The sequence below is a fragment of the Phalacrocorax aristotelis genome, chromosome 11, assembly GCF_949628215.1.
Source record: "Phalacrocorax aristotelis chromosome 11, bGulAri2.1, whole genome shotgun sequence".
Taxonomy (NCBI): domain Eukaryota; kingdom Metazoa; phylum Chordata; class Aves; order Suliformes; family Phalacrocoracidae; genus Phalacrocorax; species Phalacrocorax aristotelis.
Window position 1 is genome coordinate 21,099,429 of NC_134286.1, and position 26,048 is coordinate 21,125,476.

The window sequence follows — 26,048 nt, forward strand, 5'->3', positions numbered from 1 at the left end:
AGGCATTAGAGGCAAAAGGACCTATGATCTGAATAGAAACCATCACAAATATGTTGGCTTTTAGAACTAAGGAACAATCTTGAGTGGCTTAGGAGCTTGAAGTCTCAATAAACTACATGTATAACCAACTACGTTGATTGGACTAAGCATCCCAGGTCATTTTTTGTTTTGAAAATGTTATCCCTGCAGGGCCCAGCCAATTCCCGCTGAAAAACTGACAAAACACAAAAGAATGTGGAACAGGTCTGACAACAAGTAAGGACCAAAGAGATCTTTCAGAAAGTAAGGACAAGCCCAAATGGGATAGGAAATTTTTCCCTCGTGTGACAATCCAGCTCAAAGGAGCAGGGAACACTGACAGGTGGGACTGGTGGCAGAGGACAGTAGCCACCGTGTGGAGGTCTCCCGGGGGGAGTCTGCTGGCTCCAAAAAACCTGAGCGATTCTGTTGACAAGTGTAGCTGCTAAAGTGGAACTGGATATTTTTCACTGCTTTTCAGTTTAACTGAATGTTTTGTAGATGGTGAGTAACATTTGCAATGAGTTATAACAAATGTCACCTTATGAAACATCATGCCAGAATTGGATCCCTTTCCAACAATTTTGCAGAAAGAAAGCTTCAGCTATCTTAGCTTCTCAGTGAGATCTCATCTCTCAGTACAACCCCAGTCCAAAAAACCATTTTGTTAATACTTCAAGTACATAAGGAGCTGCAATAAAACCAAGCAGGAAAGACTCAAAGTGAATGACTTGCCCTGAATTCTTTTCATGCTATCATCTGCATAGCCTAACAAACACACACTGCTGACTGGGTTTGGAAATGATAGTATGCAGTATCAAAACAAATCTATGTCTGCCTGGATTACATGGAAGATTTCAGCGAAACCTTTAGCTGTTGAGCCGCCCCTCAGCCTGAGATCCAGCACAATTACAGATGGACCTTCCAAACCTGATGTCTTTCTCTTCCAAAACTGGCAACCAGAGCATCAGTCAAACATGTGGATGGAGCGAATGAGCCCAAGGATCACTGCTCTCTAGCTGTCGCTTCCCAATACCATCAATCTCCTGGAGGCAGGTTTCCTTCTTGGTGAAAGAAACAGACAGTGTTTGTAGATCCTAGACCACTTGTTTGTCCCAGAGTGGTACTGTCTCCTGCTTAATAGTTAAAAAATGATGAAAATATTGATGAAATCCAGGTACGAAAAGGAGTAAGCCATTCATAGGTGCCTAGAGAAAAGAAACAAATGAAGTACTTGAAGAGTAGCAAAAATAGAAACGTAGTCACATTAAAATTTTTTAGTCTGTGCAGAGAGCCCAAAGTTGCACGTTTTCCATACAAATTCTCTTCACAGAGGGGCATTATCTGCTACTTAATATTTGGGGCAAGGAAAATTGTTTCCAGTCTATGCCTGATTGCAGATGCATCAGACAATATACAATGACTGGCTAACGCAACAGTGATACCTGCAGCACAAACAGGTGTAAAAAAACTAAGGGAAGCACGCAACAAACTACACAAGATAAGGGGAAGAGGACTTACCACTCAGTTTGGACTATATCACCTCTCTCAATTTGGGTCACCCTTCTCCCTGAACTACTATTCCAAATCTTCAAGCCATTTCAGCCTGACACGACTTCTAAGTTACCTAGCGCAGAAATGAGAGCTTTAGCCTCTGAAAATCAGCCATTCCTGGCAGGAACAGATTGTCTGGTTTGGGGAAAGAAGGTTTCCAGCCACATTACTTTGTCTAATAACACAAAATGGTTTTTCTATCTCTGCAAAAATTTCTCTGCATCTTCCAACACTCAGTTCAGACGTATTTATCCCCCGCATCAACAGGGCCACTTTTTTCACTCTGAAGAGTGAAATGGCATCACAGCTGCCACAGGAGGGTTTGCTGGGATCTCCTGCTGCCTGCTTTTGGGAAGGACACGTTACAATCACAAGGGAATGGTATTACTTCAGTTGAAGGCTGAAAACAATGGCTTTTGCTGAAAACTAGTAAGTGGCTTTATACATGTCACTGTATGAAATCTGCAGCCAGCGCTCTCTAACAGGCACTGCGCTGTCCTCAACAACCCTGCCTGTCTCCCACCCTGGATCACGACTTGGGACCAAATGATCAGTTCATCACACTGACATATCATGCCCAGGTGAACCAGAGATTGCCATTCAGCACCAAGGGAGAAGAGACAACAGAAAGAACGAAAATTAGCTTTCCTTTCTAACATTTCTTGTCGGAGGGAGAATGTCATGAAAACTACGAAGTTTAGTGATGTGTGGTAGCATGGGAGAAGGCAAGGGAGGCTGCCTGAGTGACGTGTAATAGGCAGTGAGGAGAGGGCAAGGAGGAAGAAGAGCAGGGGAGCAGCACTGAATGGCAGCCATTAGTTAGAGACGTGGTTAATAAGACATACAGGCAAAGGTGACTCGGCAGCACTGCCTTTTGCCCCTACAGATTTCATGAGTTTTCACGACAAATTTTTTTAGGAGCTGGTAGCAGTTGAACCACCCCTCATTTCCCACTTTACATGCACAACACACTCCCACATGCCACTGTCTCACGAGAATCAGAATGACCTGTATGAAATGGGATGAGTATAACTGAAAGGGTGGGAGCCAGTGCAGTTTTACATCCATGTAGTCACTAGACCCATTATAGAAAAGGACCTTCCCGGCTTTTATTTGCTGTTATCATCATTTGACTTTTCATGATGCTGATTAAGAGGTGGAAAAGCACCATTGCCCCTGATCCTTTTGCTCCCTGTGTAATGGCAGCAGCAGAGGCTTGTAGGGGTATTGAATTTAGATATCAGAGCTCGTTGCTCCCAGCTGACGTGAGCATCTGACTACCTGAGGAACAAATCAAATTCTGGATCTTGAACACAAGATCAATAGACAAGAGCTACCTTTCCCACTCGATGGGACTCAGTACGAGCAGCCAACTCACATCACACGTTAGAGCAGACAACAAAACACCCCATCTGCCAAGCTGCAAATAGAGCGGTTGGCTGTTCCCTCCTACTGGAGATTCACTCTGACACATGTTGGCAAAACTGTGTGTGTGGCTTTAAATGTCACTACATCTTCTCTCTCAGATCTGCAGAAGGGTTTATGTGCTGGAAACCCTGCCTGTATTTTCTAGTTGTATCAGCCCAATAAAAGAATGATCTTTTGCAACACATCTATCTTCACTGCTTCCCTCCGTCCTTCTCTCCAAGGCTATTTTTTCTTTTTAGTATTTCAGGGAGAGTATTTTCCTCATTTTGCATTTCTAATCTGGACTTTGGGTCTGGGAGTCGTGGACCATAACTGCTAAAACGGCCTGACTCCTTCATCATGCTCAGAGGCTGCGTGCTCAGTAATATTGATCTTTTTTAAAAAGGTTATAAACTTGAGTTATGAAATAGTCCAGAAGGGCCACTTAGGTAAATAATATTACATGTAGTTAATGGACCAAGTGAATTTGTGATTGGATCCTTCTTTTAAGTGCTCTAGATCTTATTTACTAACAATGCCTGACTGAGCTTATACCTCCCACAATTTGAGGAGATAAAACTGAGTTTGCAACATTCTGCAATTCCTTTTCTTCTGCAAAGGTACCCTCTTGTTCCAGAAAATTGCTTTTTCCATGGAGTTCAATGGGAATCAGACTGCAACCCTAAGTTTCCCTGTTTCTCAGGATGCCTCTGCATCACACTCACCACCTTTTTGGTCAGAAACAGAAATTTCTCCTGATGATTTTAAATGCCAGAAGAGCCACTACTGAACAAATGTACAACCTCGGAAGTATTTTAAAATTATAAAATTGCAATGACCTTCTGGTGTATATGGCTGTGTAAATTCCCTTTAGCAAAGGCCGCATGATCTCAGGAAGTTTATATTCAGCTCATAAGATCTGTAAGATATACCATTCCTCTGGAATAAGCGCTTTCCAAAACTTGCAGGGTTACAGTACAACACAAAAATGGGGAACCGACAGCTAATAAAATTGGAGATGAGTAATCTAGTTTCACTGTCCAAGATGAGTGAAAGGGAGAGCACTAATAGAGTATGTGATAAAAATGCAAGGTTGCAGTCACTCATGGTTCACATTGCAGGATATGTCCTTAGAAGTTGCAGAGAAAAATTCTTCTTAGAACGTTTTTCGCTCATCATAACTTCAGGTGTATTTAAGAATATATACAGTCACTGGAGTACCGCACGTAACCTTCTAATCTGAGAAGTGTTTGCAAAAGAAGACAACCTCAAACTTCAGATTATAAATTTACAGAAGCCAAAAGAAAATTCTTTGCCAGTAACTCAAAATGTCATAATTTGACTCAAGTCCCAGCTGCATTTCTTAACTTCCTGGGGAGGGTGACAATTATCAAAGATATATATGTTTGATTTGGAAAGGCCAACTCTTTGGTATAATTCTCTTCCCCTGCATAATCAATTGATGAGTCATGACCAACTGCATATGGGTGTGTGTGTATATATATGTATATATAAAAATATAATTACAAAAGATATCATGTATGTAGTATGCTTAGAGATATTGTTGGGCTTAAGAAAGTACCTGTTCCCCTCTGAGTAATCAGTGATCCTAGCTAAAACTTAGGAATCACACTCAGTTCTCAGTGTCCTGGCTTTAGGGTGCTCAGTCATGTCTGTCCAGGACATCTACCAGGCCATCTAATGCTGGAGGATGGAAATCTTGGCACAGCTGCATTATCTACTAGATGAATAAGCTCTCTCTGCTGGACACAGCCTTACCGAGAGCCAGTATGACTCTGTAGCACAAACTTGCCCAGGCAGTAAGGAGCATTGCAAAATTTACCACTTTCCATTCCATGTGTAAAACACTTGGTTTGACCTTGCCTCCTCAAGCAGAGGAGCACAGCTACATATGTATTTCAACGGAAAATAACAAATCATGTCACTCCAGCACATATGCTTAAACCCATGGGGAGAGCCTAAAAGCCAGCATGTAACAGATGTGAATCACGCTGTCTTGGTGAAGAGCTGAAGGGCTCTTCCATGCCCTAGTGATGACTAGAGCAGAACGACCTAGAGAGAAGAACACAGTGAAACTGGCCTCAGTGTCAGGCTGAGCTCTACAGGTCTGAAACATCCCATGAGTTTCGCAGGGGGTTTTGAGAATGCAAGGCTCCACCTTGCCATATCTCTGCAGAATCAAAGGCAGCTAGCTGGTAGCCGAGGCTGGTATTCCTGATGGGAAAGGAAGACTTAATTTTGGAGATATGGAAAGGTCCATTTTAATTATACTTGTCTGCAGATGTAAGTACAGAAAAGACTTTTGCATTTGTTATATCTAACTGTTGTAGCTGGAACCAAAGCTGACAAGTTTACAAGCACACAAGCCCTTCTCCACATCTGGATTGACCTGACCATAGAGAAGAACTCATGTCATAAGCCTAACCATTTAAAAAGATGAGGTGTTTGATACTCCTTGCTTTCCTCTTCAAGCCAACTATGGATTTTGCTCTGTTCTTACTAGGTTTCTCTATTGGACCTACCGCTTCAGTACTCGAGTCCTTCATAACGCTGGGGACAGGAGCAGACTGTTTCTTCAAAGGACCAAGACGTTCTCAAAAGGCTTTTTTCCGTGGAGCTGCAGAGGTGGGCTATCACTGATTCATTGCTAGCAACGATCACCTGGAGCAAACCAGGAAAGTTATTCTCCTCTCTTTTGCCCCCAGTGGTTCTCTGTCCTCCACCTCCACCTGCTGAGCCTCCTGTTCTCTTCAGCAGAATTGTATTTCAAAAAGGCATTGCCCAGACATGTAAGCTTTGTACATCCGTGACTTAAATAAGCTAGTTTTTCCCTCAATGCGAAACTTCTTAAATGTATATTTTAGCTGTATTTTAAAATATACAGTGTAACAACATTTCAGTAGATACACAGTCACTACATTTTGTGGGCAGGCTGCTTAATTCATCCAAATGAGTAATGCCCTGAGTTTTAGCAGTGCACGGGAAAACACTTCTCTGGGAGACTCTGCTTTACCATAGAGGAGAAAGATTTGTACTCGCCTGTCTCAGCTCAGCATATTTCTGTTACTCACTCCTCCACTGCACAGGACTCTTAAGGCCTCTTGCCTGAACAGGCTGTACTGGCATCATTTAGGGGTAAAAGTCACCAAGAAAACAATATTAGGAAACCTCTAGTTTTGTTATAACCTTCGTTAGCTTCATTAGTTTCAGCCTAGTTGCGCAGAAGAAGCTGCAGCATTGCATATGAATCTGGACAAGTCTTAAACCAGAATCTATTACAGCCTGTGAGCAAGCTGCTCAGCTTTATCTGAGGCTCAGCCTTATACTCTGCAAGTGAATTCAAACAACAAACAGTACCCTTTCTTGGGAAATGACAGCAAAAGCTAATACCAAGCTTGCCTGAATTTATCAAACAGTAAATTCATTCTATGCACACATGTATAGCGTTTGCATTCCAGGAAAGTTGCTAATATGTTTGACTTCAGAGTGCTTTCTCTGGTCTCTGGACAATAACAAACAGGACATCTACTCCTTGCCATCACGACTTGCACACAACCTCAGCAGCCATGTGGAACATGGGCCAACAGTCACCCCTGGGTTCAGCGTGAGCAACATCCTTGTCTATCTCCAGCTCTGTCAGTGTGGTATTTTCAGGGTCTAGGTAGCCCAGATTTGGTTTCACCTGCCCTGAAAGCAACACACAGCTTCCAGCATGTCTTAACAGAAAGGATGACAGATAAAAACCTCTGATGTAAAGCCAATTGCAAAGCTCCTATTTGGGAAGCAGAGAGAAGGGGGAGTATTGACCCATCCCCTGGAATATTTCAGTATTACCTCAGTGAAAATACGTATGGGCTACTGAAATGACTAAAATGACTTCCTGGTGATGGAGTGGCTGCAGCACATGCTTTTAGCTACTACTACAATGAAGTATTCACAGTTTGTAATTCTCCCACTTCTTTCCACACAGCCATCACACAGGTGTGAAGAAACAAAAATGTACCATTGTGACGAGCTTAAAAAAAAAAAAAAAGTCCTGGAATATATTCATAGTACGTATCTTTGCAAATACAGACAGAACAGAAGGCTTATTTTGTCTGTCTGACGTCATTGCTCTGTCCCCTACTCTTTTGAGATGGGCTCTCTATTCATTTTCCACCATCTAATAACAAAAAAGAGATGTCAACTGAACTGAGAAATACTGTCAACCAAGCCGCCCCGTTGTCTTATCTGCTAATGCAGCACTAATGTGGCATGGCATCATTATCATCTCTGTGCTCTATGTCCACTGTTTCTGCGCCTGCTGCTTGTAATCGCTTGCTGCTGTAGCTACTGAGGAAGAGATTTTTTTTTTTTGCCTGTTCCCACTCTCGCTCAACGAGCATTGTAATCATTTCTTCAATCAACAAGATAATCTGTGAACATGGTCTCTAGGAGAGCTGATAGCAGTATGAACTGTTAGACCTGCCTTAGCCTGGCTGAAAGTGCAAATAAACCAGTCGCAAAAGGAAAATACAAGATTATGGCACAGTTGCTTGGTGAGGAAAGGGCAGTTGCAGCAAGCTATAAACAACTAACAGTGACAGTTGTTTAGGCTCTGCTTCTCGTCTCAGTAATGGGAGGATTTATTAGTGGTCATCAGTTACATTTCTGAACAAGCTCTGCTGGAACTCTTTTCATCAGCACCCAGGTAAAAATACAGTCAAGACCCAGTGTATGCAGCAGCCATCTCCTGCAGCCCCCTATGCTGGCAGTCTCTGGGGTTACTGTGTGGTAGGAACTCTAGCTCTGGGTCCATTTTAGTTTTGTTCCTAATTTTGTTATTCAAACCAGACTGGAGGTTCTTGGAAGGAAGAGGAAAAATCATGTGCTCAATTCTCACATAAATGTTTCCCGACTGCAAAGAACGGCTCTTTTAGACAATACTATGTTCACCTGCAGCTCCTTTTGGAGATTCAAAAGTACAATACCCATGAATACTGCTTCCCTGAGTTAATTTCCAAACTATGGTAAATATGGAGGGATGAAAAGCCAAATTCCCTGCAGCTACAGAACACTGGGGACAGGAACACAAGGAATCTGTGCCCCAAGGGCAGCGAGCACACCACTTGCATTTCGCAGTCATCTGCACAAATGGGACCAAAGAGAGAGCTCCCCATAGGCAAGGAGCAGGCTGCCCTTCTCCCGTGAGGGTGCTAGTGCCTGGCAGTGACGCTTGTGTGCCTGCGCTCTGTGAAAAGGGAACAAGCTTTCAGACATCCCTCCTTTCTAAAACCTTCACAGGAGAAAGGAAGGTTTCTTAGGGGCTTCCAGACAGAGGAAGAAAATTCTGAAAAATCCAAATACTTAAAAGTACTTGGAGCAGGTGGCTGATTTGAATGCAGGACAAGTTGGCGTGGGGGGGATTACCTCTCCTTCACCAGCACCAGCCGCTGCAGGGCCCAGTACCTTCTCCTGCGGCTGCAGCTACCTGGCTGTGCAGTTTCCCTGCTAGGCTGGACGCTGGCTGGTTCAGGCGCACCTCGCCAGCAACTCCTGTAGTCTGAGCCGCCCGGACGGTTGTAGGGCTGAGAAGGTGAAACATTTCTACAAGCAAAAAGTCTTGCTGAATGCACCATTTTAAAATGATGGAGACTAAGCATTACAGATTGCAACGGTAGCGCAGTTGCCGTTTATCTCAGTCGTGTTTTTGCACAAGGCAGGCCTAGCATCCTTCACTGCCACTTCTGTTGAGACAGCCTCTTGAAAAAATGACTGTCTCGGCTGTGCAGTAAAGCGGGGTATTTTATGGGGAGGAGGAAATGGCATACAGAAAAAAGAAAAGAAAAATCTTCATAGAAGGAAAGTGGGAGGGAGATTCCCCTGACAATGATAATAAACAGAATAGTCTGCAGATAAAATAAAGAAGCAAAGCCAAATCCGAGTTCATTAAGATAGCTCAGGAAAGAGCCTAGAACTGCAAAGTGGACAGTTTTTGAAGACCCACAGAAAGGCTGGAGGAGATAAAAACACATTCGTTTAAAATGGAAAAATGTTGTTCTTCAGAGAATTAAGCATGCAAATCTAAAAGACACAAAAAAATGCTGCATGGACATAAAGCAGCATGGGAGAGGAGTTAACACTGTTATACCGCCTGTAAGTAAATGCACACATAGGGCACACATATTTGCTTCTATTAATGCCCTAAGAAGGTTTCTGAATAATATCTCCAGCATACAACTTGCCTATTCAACTACCAGATCATTCGTATAAAGTCAGAGATTTGGGTCAGAGATTTGTGGGAGTAACCATGTTATTTCATATTTTTTTCCACACTTTTATATTGTGCCCTTTGGCTACCAACACCCATCTCTTACTTGGCTTTTCAGCCATAGATCTAGAAGTACTTTTTGAAGTACAGACAGCATTCATCCTCTCCTTGTATGGCCGGGAAATCTGCAGCAAACAGACTTGCTTCATCCTTTCATGACAGCAAGTGATAATTGGCCAGAATTGCCCAGAAATACACATACATATATATGTACAGCTTAATATGTGTAACCGATCCTCTCGTGTCTACTGAGCTAAGCACAATGCCAGAGCTATCTGGAGTCAGAATGCCTCCAGGGGAGCTGAGTCACTGATCCCCTTTAGAGGGATGTGAAATGCTCTTCCTCTGTCCTGTTGATGCCTCCTGTAGAGAGGGAACCAAGCAGGAGCTTTGCCTCTGCCCACACCTGCTCTCACCTTACAGCCACCTGCTGTGATAAACAGCAATACTGCAGTCTCTCTTCCTTGGGCTCATGTCTGAGGTTTGCAGACAAGTCTGGCCCCAGGATCTTGCAGTGGAAGCCTTGTGGAACCCTTTTCCAATCTCACAGCAATGACTTCCCTCTCCTGGGGCCCATGCCCTGATGGGGGGCCATAGTTCTGTCCCATGAAAGGTTGCACAAGAAGTGGTGATAAAAAATGAAGATGCCCCACCTTACTAGGGAAACACCTTATTTTAAATATTCCACAGGGCTACTCTGTCACATGCTGAAAAATCTGCAGGACGTTATCTTGGAAATCAGTCCCTGGTCTTCCTAAGGGGAACTTCTCACATGAACGTAAGATGCTTTTTTCTTCCTCCCCAAGTTCTTGCCTGCAGTATAATTTAATGTCACTGCTTTTTTTTTTAATTTGCTTTCTTTGAGATACTATTCTAAAATTTTCTCCCGTTTTTCCTTTGGATTTAATTCTGCAGTTTGCTTCCCTGTTCAGTTAAGTGTTCATTCAAGATATCTCGGCTTTCGAGAGACATCTGAGGTGAGGCTCGTCAGTTTTTCTTCAGAAGAGATTTATTTTGTATGCTCTCAGTTTTATGCTCAGCTACAGTATAACTGCAGGGGGTTCATGTTTAAATCGAGCTGTACTCCTCTGGCTGCAGGAGCAGCCTATGCAAAGGAAATGCACAAATCCATAAATAAGGCTTGGCACGATTTCACTGCTCTGCTTAATGCCGACATTTGCAAGCTCTGTTTTCCCAAACCTCTTGCTTCCAAATCCCTGCACCTGCTAATTTGTTAATTCTGTTTTCAGTTGAGTTTAGACTTGTGTATTCTTAATTATGTTAATGAAGAATAAACTATTTAAAATATTAATGTTTTGCAAACTTTAAAAAGAAAACAGTTAACAAATACCTTGCCCCTGGGTCTGTCTTCACTGTTGGATTCACGGACCGGTCCAGGGCATTACTTTTGCTCTCCCAGGTTCTCTTGAGTAGATGTCCTGTCCTCCCTTTCTCCCTCCTCCCTCTCAGGTCTCTTCAGACACAGTTCCACTTTCCCCTTTTCTGTCTGATCTCTGCTGAGAGAAAGATCTTGCAGGGGAATGAAAATCACCCCTGAAGTGGTAGTTACCAGGGCTGTCTCTACTAGTTTTCTTTTCCTCTCTTGATATTTGTCTCCTCTCCTCTCCAAGATTTTGTAAAGGCACTTTGCTTCTCCTCTCTTCTAGCTAGACCTTGTAACTGGTGTCTAGAACCTGCTGGGAGTTACTGGGATGCCAGACCTCTGTCCCCCTCCCATCCTTTGGCCATCTCTCAGATATCTCTGCCAGGCATGAGACAATGTGCGGTCCCTACAAGGCAGTAGCTGTGGCCTCTCCTCCCCATGCACATACAATTTTAATGCACCGCTCTTCTGCTTTCCCTGAATATCGCTTTGCAGAATTGGTTTGCGTTTTCCTGGTTCCTACACAAAATGTAGGTCAGATCACAGCAGACATACATCAAAATTGTGTTTTATTGTACATGAAAGGAACAGCGAGCACTGAACCTGCAAAGGAGAAAGGTGACTTAATTGCTTAATTTACCCAAACGACATCTACCTGCAGAATGTCTGTTCTTGGCTTCTTGGGGTTCCCTCCTATATGCGCATTCCTGATGCAACTTTAGCTGCGCTTTTTATGCACCTGTCTTTCCTTGATATCGCAGCGCTGCTAAATCGCAGGTATACAACATGTAAGATATCGTTCTCACCATCTCTCTGACAAGATAGCATTGTTTCTTACAGAACAGATGGCTTAAAAGATACCGATCTCTGCCAATGGAGCAGCAATGCACTATCTGTAAAGTGACTCTGAAAGGAACTGTTTTGGCATTAAGATTGAGATTGAGGATAAACCACAGCAGGCAGTCAGGGCTGAGCAAGTCTCAAGAAGGCCATGCAAGCAGTATCACTCTTAGCAGCGTATCAAGGAGTTCTTTCACCCCTGGAGAGCAGTTTTCCCCAGGGTTGTCTGCTCTCCATAACTGTTCACAGTCTGCACAACTAGACTACACTAGATGACAGTCATGCCATGCTTGTCACTTCCTTGGGAGTCTAGCCACATTTGCTGGGGTTTATTTTCAGCCCTGAGCTTTGGGAGTTCAATAATTACATGAGAATGTGTTCTTCTGGAAAAAAAAAAAAGTTTCTAGCCCCCAGGGTGTGAAGTAAAGAGTGTGAGTCACTGAGTGAACTTCATTGATGCAGAAACCAGACAGAAAGTGTCCCAAATTCTCTAGGTTTAAAAATCTCATTAACTTTAAGCCAAAGTTTGCAGATCTGGGGTAAGGGGCTGAGGGGGAAGAAGTGGGACTTTGGAGCCCATGGACTTGGCAGTGCTAGAGCTGCTTGATTTGGGCAGGCCAGACATTCTCTACAGGCCACGGCATTACCTCCTCTGTAAGCCCTTTCCTGGCTGGAAAAAAACTAGCACAGTCCATACAGCAAGGGATGTCTTTGTGCTCTGCTCTGATACCAGGCAGGTCAGGGCAAGGGTGGCATTTGTAGGCTGACTCACACCCACACACTTTAAGGAGTGCCTGCTCTGCTATTTATAAAACTAAAAGGGTGTTATCACTCAGTCAACACCATGCAGAAGCATCACTGGGTATTCTCCATGAAGGTGGTTTCATAAGTCCATTAAATCATGCCAGCGAGGTATCATACACCCCTGTTCACATGTAGCGTGAGAGGATCCCTCTGACTCAATCGGATAAAACAGCCACCAATTTAACACCACTTTTTGGCAGAGGAGAAATATATTTCTATACATGCCTACTTACAGCCAAGACCTGCTGAAGCTTCTCTACTCCAAGACACCTCTATTACTGCCATGCAGAGCTTAAAATCAGCTGAGAAAATATGTTACACACTAGACAACTTTATGTAAGCACAGTCATAACTGTGGCTATAGACAGAAACGCAAACAGCATGTATGTTATCAGACAGGCACTATTTTCAAATATCTTCCCTTTTTCTTTAAAGCTCTGGGCCCAATAGCCCTCCTCCCACAAATCCTTGCTCACTAGCATGTCTGGTTAGGGGTCCCTGCAAAATAAAAAGCATCATCATCCCATTTCCTAAGTAAAGAAAAGCAGGAGAACTACTGATGCTCGACAGGAAGCCTAGGGCCAGCAAAGAACCTAATTCCACTCCAGACTCACACCTTAACTACTGACTGATGGCTGAACTACGTCTGGAAGACTGTAGAGGAGTGTAAGGCTTCAGGGTAGCACAGCTGTTTTCCCTACTGATGTTTTCACTAGAACAAGGCACTGGAGCAGCAGATGTACAGTGATGAAGGACTGCTAGTCTCTTCTGACAGGCACAGTTCTCTCAAATCCTCGTTTTCTTTTGCTTTCCTCTTGCTTTTTTCCCCTCTTGATTTCTTATCTGAAAGCTTCCACCTACAATGGTTTGAAGAAAATCTGACAATGTGGGTATCTGATGCTTAGACAGCTACAGGAGTTATCTGAGAGCCTGGGAAAGTAACAAAAGTCTCAGAGAGGTTTGAACAGTCCCATCCATCTCAGTGAGGGGCTAATTCTGTGGCACGATCAACAAGATACCAATTCTGATTGCAACTCCAGTCCTTATACAAGAAAGGAGATAAAAAGTTACCGGTTTGCATTATTTGTCCTTCCTACCTCCATCCTTGGGTGATGTCTGAAGACACCCTCACCTATTTCGCCCCACCTAAAACGGGCTGCAGGAACAAAATTTGTAAAAGCTGTGAACAGACAGGGAGCTATGGTCAGGGTGTTCACTGAAACACCGGAAACACACAGACAGAGAATTTCAGTAACTATGCAAACTGCTGGAGGGGCTGCTGCAGACGTCAGACATCACTCAGATGCCATTTCACCTGGCATATGTTACTTTAATGAGTAGAGACTGGAGAGGCACTTCCACCTTTTGCTTGCTCAGTCTGACCCCAGTCCGGGACTCCATTCCTGGTCTCTGAATTACCTCCTACTGTGAACACAGTGTTCGCAATGTAATCCTCCCTCCTGAGAGTTATTTCCAGAGGAGCAGGTTTTTTGACATCGACTGGAGAAATGAGTATCAAGCTAAGATCCCCACTGTCTAGCTACCTGAGGCTTAGCTTTCCACAAACCTTCAAAGCTGTCAGGAGGGCTGGGAACAACCTCTGGGATGACTGCTGAAACAGCATAGCCACATCAGCCGAGTTTCTCACAGATCATCAGGTCTATGGCAAAACAAGCAGAATTAATGTGTGGGAAATGAGTTTAGGCCCCAGCTCTTCTCTGACTTTGGCATCTCATGTCAGTTATGCGAAGGGTCTGGTGGTTCTCAGCAGAACTGGTTCTGTTACAACATATGCTCCATCAAATGTGGCAAGATAAAGGGTGGGTAAAATCCTTGAGGTGCCAGAGAGCTTCTCTGGGGTTGAAAACAAATCGGGACTCTAGCTGGGAGTTTTAGCAGCATTTGATCTATCTGACAGCCACATCCCAGTGACAAGGCAAACTGGGCACTTTTCCACTGCCTTTCTGGTGCATCTTTGGACAAGTAGTTTTTCAGACCTGCACTTCTCTTTGCTTCTCTCATTTGGTTTTAGAGTATATGGCATCATTGGTGGCTACAAGTAAGGACACCAAGAGGCGCTGGTCTCGGCTGCTGTAAGGAATGTATTCTGTTTCTAGAACTAATTTTTTGCCTTCCCTCACAGGTTCGATAACTTTCTCTCACTGCACAGCTCTCATTTTCAAGATACAGTCAGCACTGTTCTTTCCAGACACATAAAGCAGATAAAGTGTCTGATTAAAAAGCAGATCCAAAAGGCTAAACCCAGCTCGTATAACAAACAACTGGCAAAGATATTAAATGAAGACCTGGGGTTTTTTTTCACTTACAGTTTCAATGGACATGGGCATGATGACCATGTACAGTTCTATAATTTCAAGCTCTACGGTTAGTAACAATCCTATTTTACACATTTTTTTTGTTCATCTAATTAGCTGTTAGTATTCTTGAACATCATCCATTACATTTTATTACCCACAATCAAGTTTTCATAACAGAATAGCAGAAATGACTGCAAAAAGAGTACCCATGGAAGACATGATACGTTACATGCACCACTGCAAGGGAAAATTGGGACTTTCCTCAAATTCTGAGCTGTTCCTACGTGGACTGCATGATTGATTAAAATCCCAAGTCTGATTTTGCTTGGGGGTACTTTGCCACAAATCTAAACTTGATTCTTTGACTCTTTAGAATAGCCCTGCATCCCTACTGGCTTAATTACATACAGGACTTAATTTGGCTTCACCAAAAGTATTCAAGTCCACAATTTTCTCAAGACCTTCTCATTTTTCAGGTCCCTTTCTGTAACTATAGTAAAGGAATGGTTTTGTATTCAGCAGCCTGTTTCAGCATATGCATGAAAAAAATAAATAAAACAATGGATTTGTTTCACTGATGAACTAAAGCCAAATTCTCAGTGTACTGAGGTTACATTTCCTAGGCCCTGTGTTCTGAAGTGCCATGATGGACCAGAAGTATTTTTTGTTTAATGTCACAGTACTTGCAGCCTAGCTATCTTTCCTGAGCTTATTCAGTCCCCGTTTCTCTGAGATTTTTATCCCCTGCCCATCAAATACCACAGCTCTCAAGTGGGAAGCTAGATTCAGCACCAACTTTCCTGTGCCCTCCAGCACTCCACAGAGCATTCTCTTTTTTAGCTGGATTTTGCTGTCAGTGAGGATCTCTCTTCAATTTTGTCTAAAATGCATTAGGCCAGTTGCTGGCTATTGGCTTTCTTGTTTGCATACCTTTGGCCCAGCAGGTCTGGCTCCTTCCTTCCAGAGCTATCTTCAGAGCTACAGTTCAGGTCCATCTTTACTGATTTCTGATCAAAACACAGTAGGATAGACCTTACCATCAAGCAAGCACCTCTGACAACCACAAATACTGTTCTCCTGTGCAGCGCCTCCAGAAGCTGAGCCAAACAGCCTCATACATGTTCTCCAGCTTTCATACAGGTGTATGCAAGCATGGAAAACCATAGGGCATCAGCTGTGCCCATGAAGGGTTTCCTGATTTTAGGTAGTGGCAAAGTTAGCTATTCACCTATTTGGCTCTATCTACATGAGCACAAGTAGTACCTTTCTCCCCACATGAGCAAGGGATGCTGCTGCCACTGTTCATTCTACAGTTCCCAGGGCAAGGAACGCATCTGCTACCTTGTCAGCCTTTCTCCTTGCAAGAGGGGTGTTTCAGCTGGAGCGAGAATTGGTGCACCTCTTAAATGTCTCAGTTCAATCCTATGCACTCAGGAATTTCTCCTGTCTCCTAAAAGACACACTCAAAGCCTTCTGCAATAAATTAATTCCATGTCGGCTTAGTAAGTCCCCTCTGGATGAATCTTTTCTGTTTGCTCAAAATTAGTTACTTGAACACACAGATTGGGTTTTTTCCCCACTGGTTGCCTCTATTTTTCCATGGGGAGGATGAATGATGAAGGGGAGGGGGGCTATAAGCCCTGGGTCCTACCCATGTTATCATGGTGACTACAGCTCTTCTCTCTGCCCTGCTTTTGCTCCAAGATTTACTTTAAAATAACTAAAGGTACAGCTTGCCGCTGACCCAACTGGCCTTGGCACACTGTTGTGCATCACACCCTGCACTAGCCACGTCACCGTTGTTCTCTTTGTCCCCACAGCGCCTGCAGCTTTCCCCAAGGCCAGGCCTTGAGGCTCCAAGTGGCATTTATTCAGAGTATGCAATTTGGAGGAATTCCAAGTTGCAGATGCTTTTCTTCCTCAAGTCTTTCTTTTTCCTCCTAGTATTCTGGATTTTCGTTCATCCCTGAGGTGTCACAGAACAGTCCGCCCTCACTCAGTCATGGATGACTTATTTTCCTTAGCAAAATCAAAATGTTTTGCTAAGGGTGTATTCTAGGCCTTGGAATAGGTTGGTTGGGTTTGGTTTTTTCTGTGAGGATTTATTGCCCAGTTTCTCTTTATTTGTACTTTGAGTCTGCTGTGCTGCTTTTAAAGACAGCAGCACTCAAGCTTGCTCTGCATGTGCTAGGTTAGGTAAAGCAAACAGTGTCCCACTCGGTTGGTGAGACCCCAGCTGAAGCCAACAAAACTGCTCAACGTATCATGCTAACACTAACACAAGTTGCAAACCTCTGCTGACTTAGCCAAGATACCATGCATCGCTTTCAAGGGGAGCTACAGGAGCCAGACTCCTCCAAGAACAGAATTTCCTTATATTTCAGGCGAGCTACTGAGTCTCCTTGTAAATCCTTAGCAGGATGGTCCAGGCTGTCACACAGTGACTACTGCCTGGTGTCTGGCTATACTAGTTCCACAAATGTTACTTGGCTGACATTTCCGGTTGAAAAAGTCAAATGCTATCCATATGTTTCCCAAATTTCATTCTGGACTTCAACTTTCTATAAAAGATAATGAGGGGCAGCGATAGCTCTAGGGATACTGCATTCCTGCCAAGGATCCTACAGTTCAAGCTGCCCTAAAACAAGCACAAACACTGCACCAGATAATGCCACAGACAGCGAGTGGAAAGCTGGTAGGAAATCTTCAGCATACCTCAAGTATGCCCTCCTTTAGCCTGAAAAAGGTGAAACCACTCAAACAAACAAACCAACACCATCCCTCCCAGGGGAAAAAAAAAACAAGATTGCCCACTCTGGTTTGTGTAGTGTTTGACAAGAACTATGCTCCCAAAGCCACTGCGCCAGCCACTGAGCCAGCCAGCCTCCTAAATCTGTTATTGACAATGAAGCTGTTTGTTTGTCATCTTCGAGGCTGAACAGGAATGACATTTCTGTTGCAGTGCAGTAAAAGGTTAGCACTTGCATAAGCTGATAAATGTGAAGTCAAGGTGACTCTACTTTATGTATTACATTAGCATAGGACTGCAAATCCTTAGGGCACACAGAGAAGTCTAAGTAAGCAATATAAGCAACTACGGCATTGCAACTGAAAACATCTCAGGGAAAATCCTCCCTTTACACACATAAAATGCGGGACAAAAATCTCATGGCATGTTTGCTGTCTGCTAGGCTCAGGGCAAAGACACAGAACAAGCCAACGCTAAGATACAAGGGATGAATACGGCCTATTAACATGAGAGATACCTCTTCCATGGCATTATTACTTTCCATTAAGTTGAACAAAAAGACCCAAGTTCTGGAAACACTGTCTCATTGTAACGCCTGCATGATTGGATGAATAAATCTGTTTTAATTAAATGCCTTTTTTATAGTAGGCTGTAACAAAATATTGTGAGAAAGTGAGAGGCTGAGAGCTGGCTTTGAGATTTCAAGTAACCTTCTCCTAATTAAGTCTGTATATATTTATATGTCATCTTAGTGCAAGAAAATACTTCGAGCTCTCCTTTCTTTTAACTTCCTCGTCTATTTTCCTTTCTAGTGTTAGTTATTAATCTACTATGCTCTTCTTTCACATTACTTCAGCAAAAGCAGAGCCAAATTGTTTCCAATGCATCTTACGCACTCTGAATTTCATTCTGCTTATGCAGATTCACTTGTCTTGATGACTTCAGTGACATAATTCCTAATTGCATGGGCAAAACTGAAAAAAAGAAGCCTCTGTTCTGGACTCCTTCTTGCTTTGTTACACTGGGCTGATGCCATTTGACTAGACTTACCAAATTAAAACTCTCCCCTAACTCAGCAGGAAAGGTATTGCAAAGCTTTGGTAGCACATCAAAGTATCTCCACACTTTGCTTCTCGTTTCATGTACCACTGATGTAGTCTATCACATGCTGTTATTGAACTTCTTCAGATCTCAGCCCCAAAGCTTGCTACGTTTTGAGTTAGTCTAACGTCACTCTCACTCTTGGTCTCTATCTTCCCTACTCAGCGCCCCCAAAAAAGGCAAGAGAGGAGAACAAGTGCCAATTTAGGACTATGTCTCTATCCCTATGTCACCAGTGCATTGCTGGGCTTGGATGTGTGCAGCAGGGGAGCTTTAGGACCAAATAAAGCACAAATTTGCAGGACCATCTCCTGGCACCTTTTATATCTGTATGCAGAAACAGGGTGTCTTGGTAACAGGAAACATTGGAGGGTGCTCTGCAAAGACTGTATTGACATTACCCAGGAGGGTAAAGATGATGTTTGGGTCATGGTATGTTCCTGGGCTGTAACAAATACAAATAGGATTCTTTATTGAAACAATCAGATGCAGTTGGGTTCTAATATTTCCTATGGGCTAAACCTATGTTCTTCTGCCCCATAAAGTCTCCCCAGCTGACAAGACATGAAAGACACTGTCAGCAGTGCTGCAAACACATACTAGGCTGGTCTAAAGTGAAGAGATGACTGGGTTTCCACCAGCAACGGTCCATTACTTCGTAATATCCATCAGTTCCCATGGGCTCAGGCACTCATGCAAAGTGCGGTCATTCTCCAAACATCTATGAAAACAGACATGGTCAAACCAAAAACCTTTTGATATTCAAACACCCCTCCAGCACCCCCACTGCACAGAGGTGGCCATCTAGGCTAGAAAAATTCTACAGTCTGAGAAGGCTGTTTCCAGGGTTCATTTTCAGGTGCAAGAGGTTCTCCTTCACACCAACCTGATGCTCTTGATAATGATAATTGATCCATATGGCTTCAATAGGAGTGTTGGATAAAAAACAGTAGATCAGGCCTCTGGATCCAAACCAAGATAAAAAAAGAATGAATTTAAATGAGAAAAGTGTAGGTCTACTTATGTGTTGGTTCATTTGGAAACAAACCAGTACTTTTGAATAGCATCAGTTATCCATGATATTTATAAATGATCTTTCCTATAAAAGATTTTACTTCCACTGTAGAGAAGACCTGCCCATATTCTTCACTTTTCATATCTGCGGATTAGAATTCAGTCATTTACCCCTTTGGGGTCATCTTTGGGATGACCTTAGCAGCAATGAGATTGACACCCATGTAATGGGGATAAAAAGACTGCCCCACAGCTTGATCCATTCCCCATCACGCAGCAAGGCAGAAGCAAAGAATCAACCTGCACACTTCTACCGACTTCTATAGGAGCTTCTTCTGCAAACTCTCTTGCTTGGATCTTCATAATTATTTCATAACTACCCTACTTTAGGTTCCTTTCTTCCCAACTGCTGGTCCCATTTTAGCACTGGACATGTTCAGTATTGTGTTTAAGCTGACCATAACAACACGATGCGTGCGTGTGCAACTGCACCACTCTAATGGTCTCTTTGTGGGAAGTGGGCTGGGCTTGCACCCCCAATCTGAAGTCTCAATTCTTTAAGACTTGATTCCCCATTTAGTACTCACAAAGGGGTATTTTGTATGTTGGGGCTATAAAAGATGATTAAAAGAAGAACCCATCCATCACAAAATCTACAAAGCCTGTTGGTATCCCTCATGTAACCACGTTATTAGTAGCACACTGTTCTTTTGCTTCTGAATTAATAAACTCAACTCAGTGACAGCGTTGTGTGGCGTGGCATCAAGGAAGCAAAAGACCATGCACCCTCAATCACGCATGATTATGGGTATGCTGCCGTGCTTCTTTTTCCTTGTCTGTAAAATGGGTGACAATGCTGCTAATCTATCCTAACTCCATCTTAAGAAGCTCAATCCATAAAGCCAATTTAAACAGCAACTGCAATATGGGCACAGTATTGATATCATTTAACGTACTTCAGATTTTCCAGCAGTGACCAAGAACTAAAAGCCTAATTCAACTTCTTTTGAACTCTGCATTCTCTTCCTAACACTTAAACATTTAAGCATAGGAACACGCTAGGGACCAGGCCTCACTGCTCTGTGACTACACACTGCTGTATGCCCCAGCCTCTACCCACTCCTGCATGGTTCTCTCTTGAAAAGGGAGGAAACCCCATGCTGTAATGTGTGCAACAGCACTCAGCTTGCCAGTACTACCAGAGGGCATTTGAACAGAGCAGGCTCTCAGGCTCAAGCATCAGTGTCTGGATCAAGAACAGCCACATCCTGCGGCTGCCCAAATTTTCCTACAGGCATCGCAGAAAGTAAGATACAAGTCTACAAGCCATTGCTGGCAAAATTGTGTTTGGCCAAACATTCCAGAACACCAGAGCCATTTGTAGAACCTAGATCAGGTTCTGGAATGTCCATAATCAACAACAAAATCCATCTAACAACGTAGTGGCTGTGAACGACGTGACAGCAGCAGAGATTTGGCAGGCGTTTGTGGTCTTATCTGGTTCAAATGTAAGAAAAATCAGGCGCAGGATCCTCTCACAGCACCACAGCCTCAGTGCTGCAAGTTTGGCAGCTAAAGGACTTCAGCCAAGCAGAATAAACAGATTAAAGGACTCTGAAAGAGCTCTGCCATGAAAGGGGCTATGTAGTAGGACTGCAGGAATCGCATCTCTGTGACACTGTCTGGAGCAACGCCTTAGTTCCCTTCATCCTGGCCTGCCACAGTGCAAAAGACAACGCACTCGGCTTTTATCCAGCTGTTTGTAACTCAGTGCTTACCACGGGCTGAGCCTGAACACCAGCCCAAGCTCCTGGGCCGAGTCAGCCCCCATTCTGGGAGAGACAGAAAGATGCTTCTGAAGAGGTCACCTTCACAAGTCTCCTGCCACGCCAGTGAAGGCTGGTGTCTCTGCTCCACATATGCACCTCCAGTCACAGAGGGGAAGCTCTGCATGCAAAAGCAGGAAAAAAAGAAAGGCTCTGATCCTAAAAAAGTGAACACACAAAACAGGCCTGAACTGGCCTGCTCTGCATAGGTCAGTGCCACAAGGAAGGGAGCTCTGTTTTCAGTTGATTTTTGTAAGAAAAAGATTAATCCAAATGTCCACGGGAAGGTCATGGTAGCAACACTGCTCCTGCATTACACCCCAAATACCTCACCCTGAATTTTGTTGCAATCAGCTATTGGGCCTTAAAAAAAGAATTAAAGCCGTTCAGAGGACAGTGAGAACATCTGAAAAAAAACCCCATTGTTCTTCAAAGCCCAGATCCAAAGCTCAATAAAGTCAGTGGGAGTTTCTCCCTTTCCCACCGTTACTTCCATGCTCACCTCGCAGGTCCAGAGGGTTCCTTCAGATTTCACCAGCAATCCATCCCATGGCCAGACCGAGGACTGGTGAACAAGGACAGGTCAATTAGAGTCACATTTTCCTTCAGCCAGGCAAGAACTGGGAATTCTGAGAATTGAGCTTAGCCTTGAACTGGAAATGTCTCTGAGCAGGAACCAAACAGAGCTAACAGCTCTGACAAATCTTTCTTCCACACAAGAAAGACCAAACAGACTTTGGGCCAGGTTCACCCTTGTGTTGGTGGCCTGAATCCCAGCCTTTCCTTTTCTTTCCCAGGTCCTCTGCTGAGTGATTTAAGGACCAGGCTCTTGGCTTCCCTAGATGCTCCATTTTGCATAAATAATTACAAACTTTCGGGGCTTGGCATCCGTTATGTTTGTAGGCTGGAGTGACGTTTTGGGAATCTATAAGACTTTTGTAGGAAAAATATCCCATTTTCTGTCTTGTTCCATTCATGAGTACATTCAAATTTTTGGCAAAACCAGAAGAAAATCCAGAAAGATCTGCTAGTATTTGCACTACCTGACCCACTCCATAGATATATGACCAGTGCAGATGAACTATTTTTGACTGGAGATCGGATGGAAACCCTTGCATGAAGAGCTAGAAGACTTCTAAAACACCTCTTCCTTTCATCCATTGCAGCATCCTGCATATATTACTTTCAGCCAAGCCACTCTTCAACTTCTTTCTTTTCCCAAACTATTTCAGTCAACCAGGGGTTCATGTGGCTTCTGTGGACAGCAATGGGTTTATTTTTGGGAGGGGTGTCTACCCTCACTGATTACATTTTGTGCCAATAGCTAATGTGATGGCTTGTTGACTGCTGATATTCATACCCATGTCTTTGACAGGCAAGGCGCCCACTCACCAGCTGCTCAGCGTGTTTGATTAGGTTACAGAAAGGGTGCAGGGAAAACTGCAGGAGATAATGTGGAAGTGAAGCCATTTTGTGTGCGCACGCAGGCGCGCGTGCTTGCAGGACCATAACATACCACTCCTCGTCACCAACTCTTCCTGTAAACTTTGTAGCGTGCATGTCTGCACACCGGCATCAATCCCTGTATATGGCAAAGAAGTAAGGAGAGCTGCAAAGATATCATTTCAAACTTGGCGTGACTTCAAGATCAATAAAAACCCACAGACAAATGTCAGAACATTTGCCCTAACACTCCGTAAACACAGAGCTCCAGGCTTAAACAAAAGATGTGCATTTTAAGGCATGCACTTGTTTTAGACCTTGAGTTCGAAAAGCCTGAAGCCCTCTTCCCAGCTATAGATCACACCCCTAGTCTGGGTTCAGCTTGTGCCCCTTATATCTATAGCACAGAGCAGGGACTCAGTGTCTGTTGGGAGCAGTGATGTGGCCATGATGTATCTATCTCCTGTTGTGCATCCCCCTGACAGCAGGAGCTGGCAATGGGGTGTCAGCCAGGACCTCACGGGAGCTGCTCTCCCTGCTGAGGAACCAGGAGGCTGGTGGAGAACAGGACTGCTGCCTGGGCAGCCCTGTTCTCTCCAGCAACCCCAGTGGAGCCACTGGGCACAGTCAGCTACAGATACAGCCCTCATGGACTTCCCCAAGAGGGAGGTTAGTCTTTGTTTTCTTGCTGAAGAAATAGGATATTGCAGGAGAAGCAAACTTAGGAAGACTTTTAGGATTCTTCAGAGACCCGGTCTGTTCTTCCCAAATGAGGATCCCCTGATGGTGTTATACAGGGAAGAAAGGTCTGGGTAAAGGATTTTCACTATAGCCTTAAATATACTGCAGGGACTTCACATCTTTTGTTCAAACATCCTCTGTGCTCTCCTGCCCTCTTTCTCTTCCCTAGATCAGACTTTACTTCCTTCACCAATGTAACTTCTCCTCTACTGTTAAAAAAATCCCTCTCTTGCAGCAGATGCTTGTCTTTGAAGTAGCCTTCCTAGGTGTACCTTAGGGACCCATCTCACAGCCCCTTGTCCATTTATTCAGTGACCATGTCCCTCCATCTAACTCAACCTCCCAAGAGACATGGGTGAAGAGTCAGTGACAAGGCGTGGACATCCTAGGAATCTTTATTCCTCTTGTTCCCATTAGGAACAATTTTAGGGCATTTAGGGCAATTTCATAAACCTGGAGGTCTTTCCACTTGGAAAGTTTTGAATATCCCAATGCACATAACCCAGGTATTTCAATTAACTGCAGCTCCTGGCTAAGTAAGAGATCAGCACCTCCATTTCACAATGCAGCACAAACCAGAATGAACAGGACACAAAGACTAAATGAGGGAGTGGAATTATTTAATCTTCTTGCCCAGCCAGAGCCCTGGGCCCCAAATGGCTTCATCCTCTCATACTGCTTTGCTAGGAAGGCTTCACACAATGAAATCCTTGCAGCTTCCTATGTTAATCCATTAATACCTGAGAGAGCAGGCTGAAATCTACTCCGGTTATCATTCTGGAACCAAAATGCCCAACAAACACTATTCCATAAGCTCTGTTCTTCCCTCTTTATTTTACTGAGAAGCAAGTGAATTGCTATTTTGGCAAGCTATGTGTGTCGGTGCTGGAAGAGCACAGGAATAGATTAGACCCATGGTCCTTCTATCCCAGAGTGTTATCTCTGGTGATGGGCAGCAGTCTGCATCCACTGCCTTTACAGTGACTGCTCCCTTCTGCACTCTCCCTGCATCCTGCAATTCATAGTGCAGATGGCCAGAGGTGACATCCAGACCATCGTGTTTCCTATCCACTCTCTGCTCGTTGTGAACTCGTCTCATCTTTTTCAACCTGCTTATGCTTTTGCCCTCCACAGCATCCTGCGGTAATGAGCATTACAATTTAATTAGCAGACATGATAGGAAACATATCTGACTCTATTCAGGTGCTTAAATCAGTCTTTCCCAAACAGTGAATCAGATTCCTCTCTAAGGATGCAAAAGGGATACAGGACCCATGAGGGGGGCCAGGAAATTGCTTCGGTTCTCACTGGAACATGGTCATTGCACATGAAGAGGGAGAGAGACTGACAGAAAGGAGAAAGGAGTAAAGACAAAGTAGGTTCCTGGCTTGAATACAGAGATTGAGCTGAGAATAAATAATAATATGCATCTAATAATCTAACAGAAACACCCACAATTCCCATTAGCAAAAATTATCCTGCTGCCTCAGTCAAGTCTCCTGTCATGGCCACTGTGACCAACAGTATAGAAAACCTGGTGTACTCTAAAGAAAATAAGAAATGGAGAAATGAGGACTGAGGTCTACCTGCTACTCATAGAGAAATATACCTTATCTCTCCAGTTCCTCCCCTTCGCAGCCATCACTTCATAGAAAACACCACAAGGATGCCATACCTACAGCCACACTTCACTCTAAGGACTCCTCATCACTTTCAAAGCCAGTAATGTCAGAAGAGTTCAAGAAAGACAAGGAACTACTAGAGAGAGTCCAGCAGAGAGCTACCAAGATGATCAGGGGACTGGAGCATCTCCCTTGTGAGGAACGGCTGAAAGACCTGGGTTTGTTCAGCCTGGAAAAGAGAAGACTGAGGGGGGGATCTTATCAATATCTGAAGGGTGGGTGTCAAGGGGATGGGACCAGACTCTTTTCAGTGGTGCCCAACAACAGGCCAATGGACAACGGGCACAAGTTGGAAAACAGGAAGTTCCACCTGAACATGAGGAAAAACTTCTTTGAGCATGACAAAGCAGCGGCACAGGCTGCCCAGAGAGGCTGTGGAGTCCCTTCCCTGGAGACATTCACACCCCGCCTGGACGCGGTCCTGTGCCCCCTGCTCTGGGAGTGCCTGCTCAAGCAGGGGAGTTGGACGAGGTGATCTCCAGAGGTCCCTTCCAACCCCTACCATTCTGTGAAGAGCACAGGTTTTACACTGAACAAGTCCACACAACAACACAGCATCCTCTCTTTACCATGGTAAAAGTGGCCAAAACAGGAGGTGGGTTAGCCAGGGGGGAAGCAGAGCTCTGGGGAACTGATCCTTGTGCAGCAGAAGCAGACCAGCCCCAGCTCTCCTTATTTCAACCCTGGATGCCAGCACATTTCTTGCTTCCCCAAGAGGGAACTTAACCTAACTTACCCTGAAAACACATTGAAGCGTAATAGCTCAGACAGCTTGAAAGGGATAAAAATCCTGCCCCAGCGTTCCAGTGACTGCAGTCTCCCACACACAGAGACAG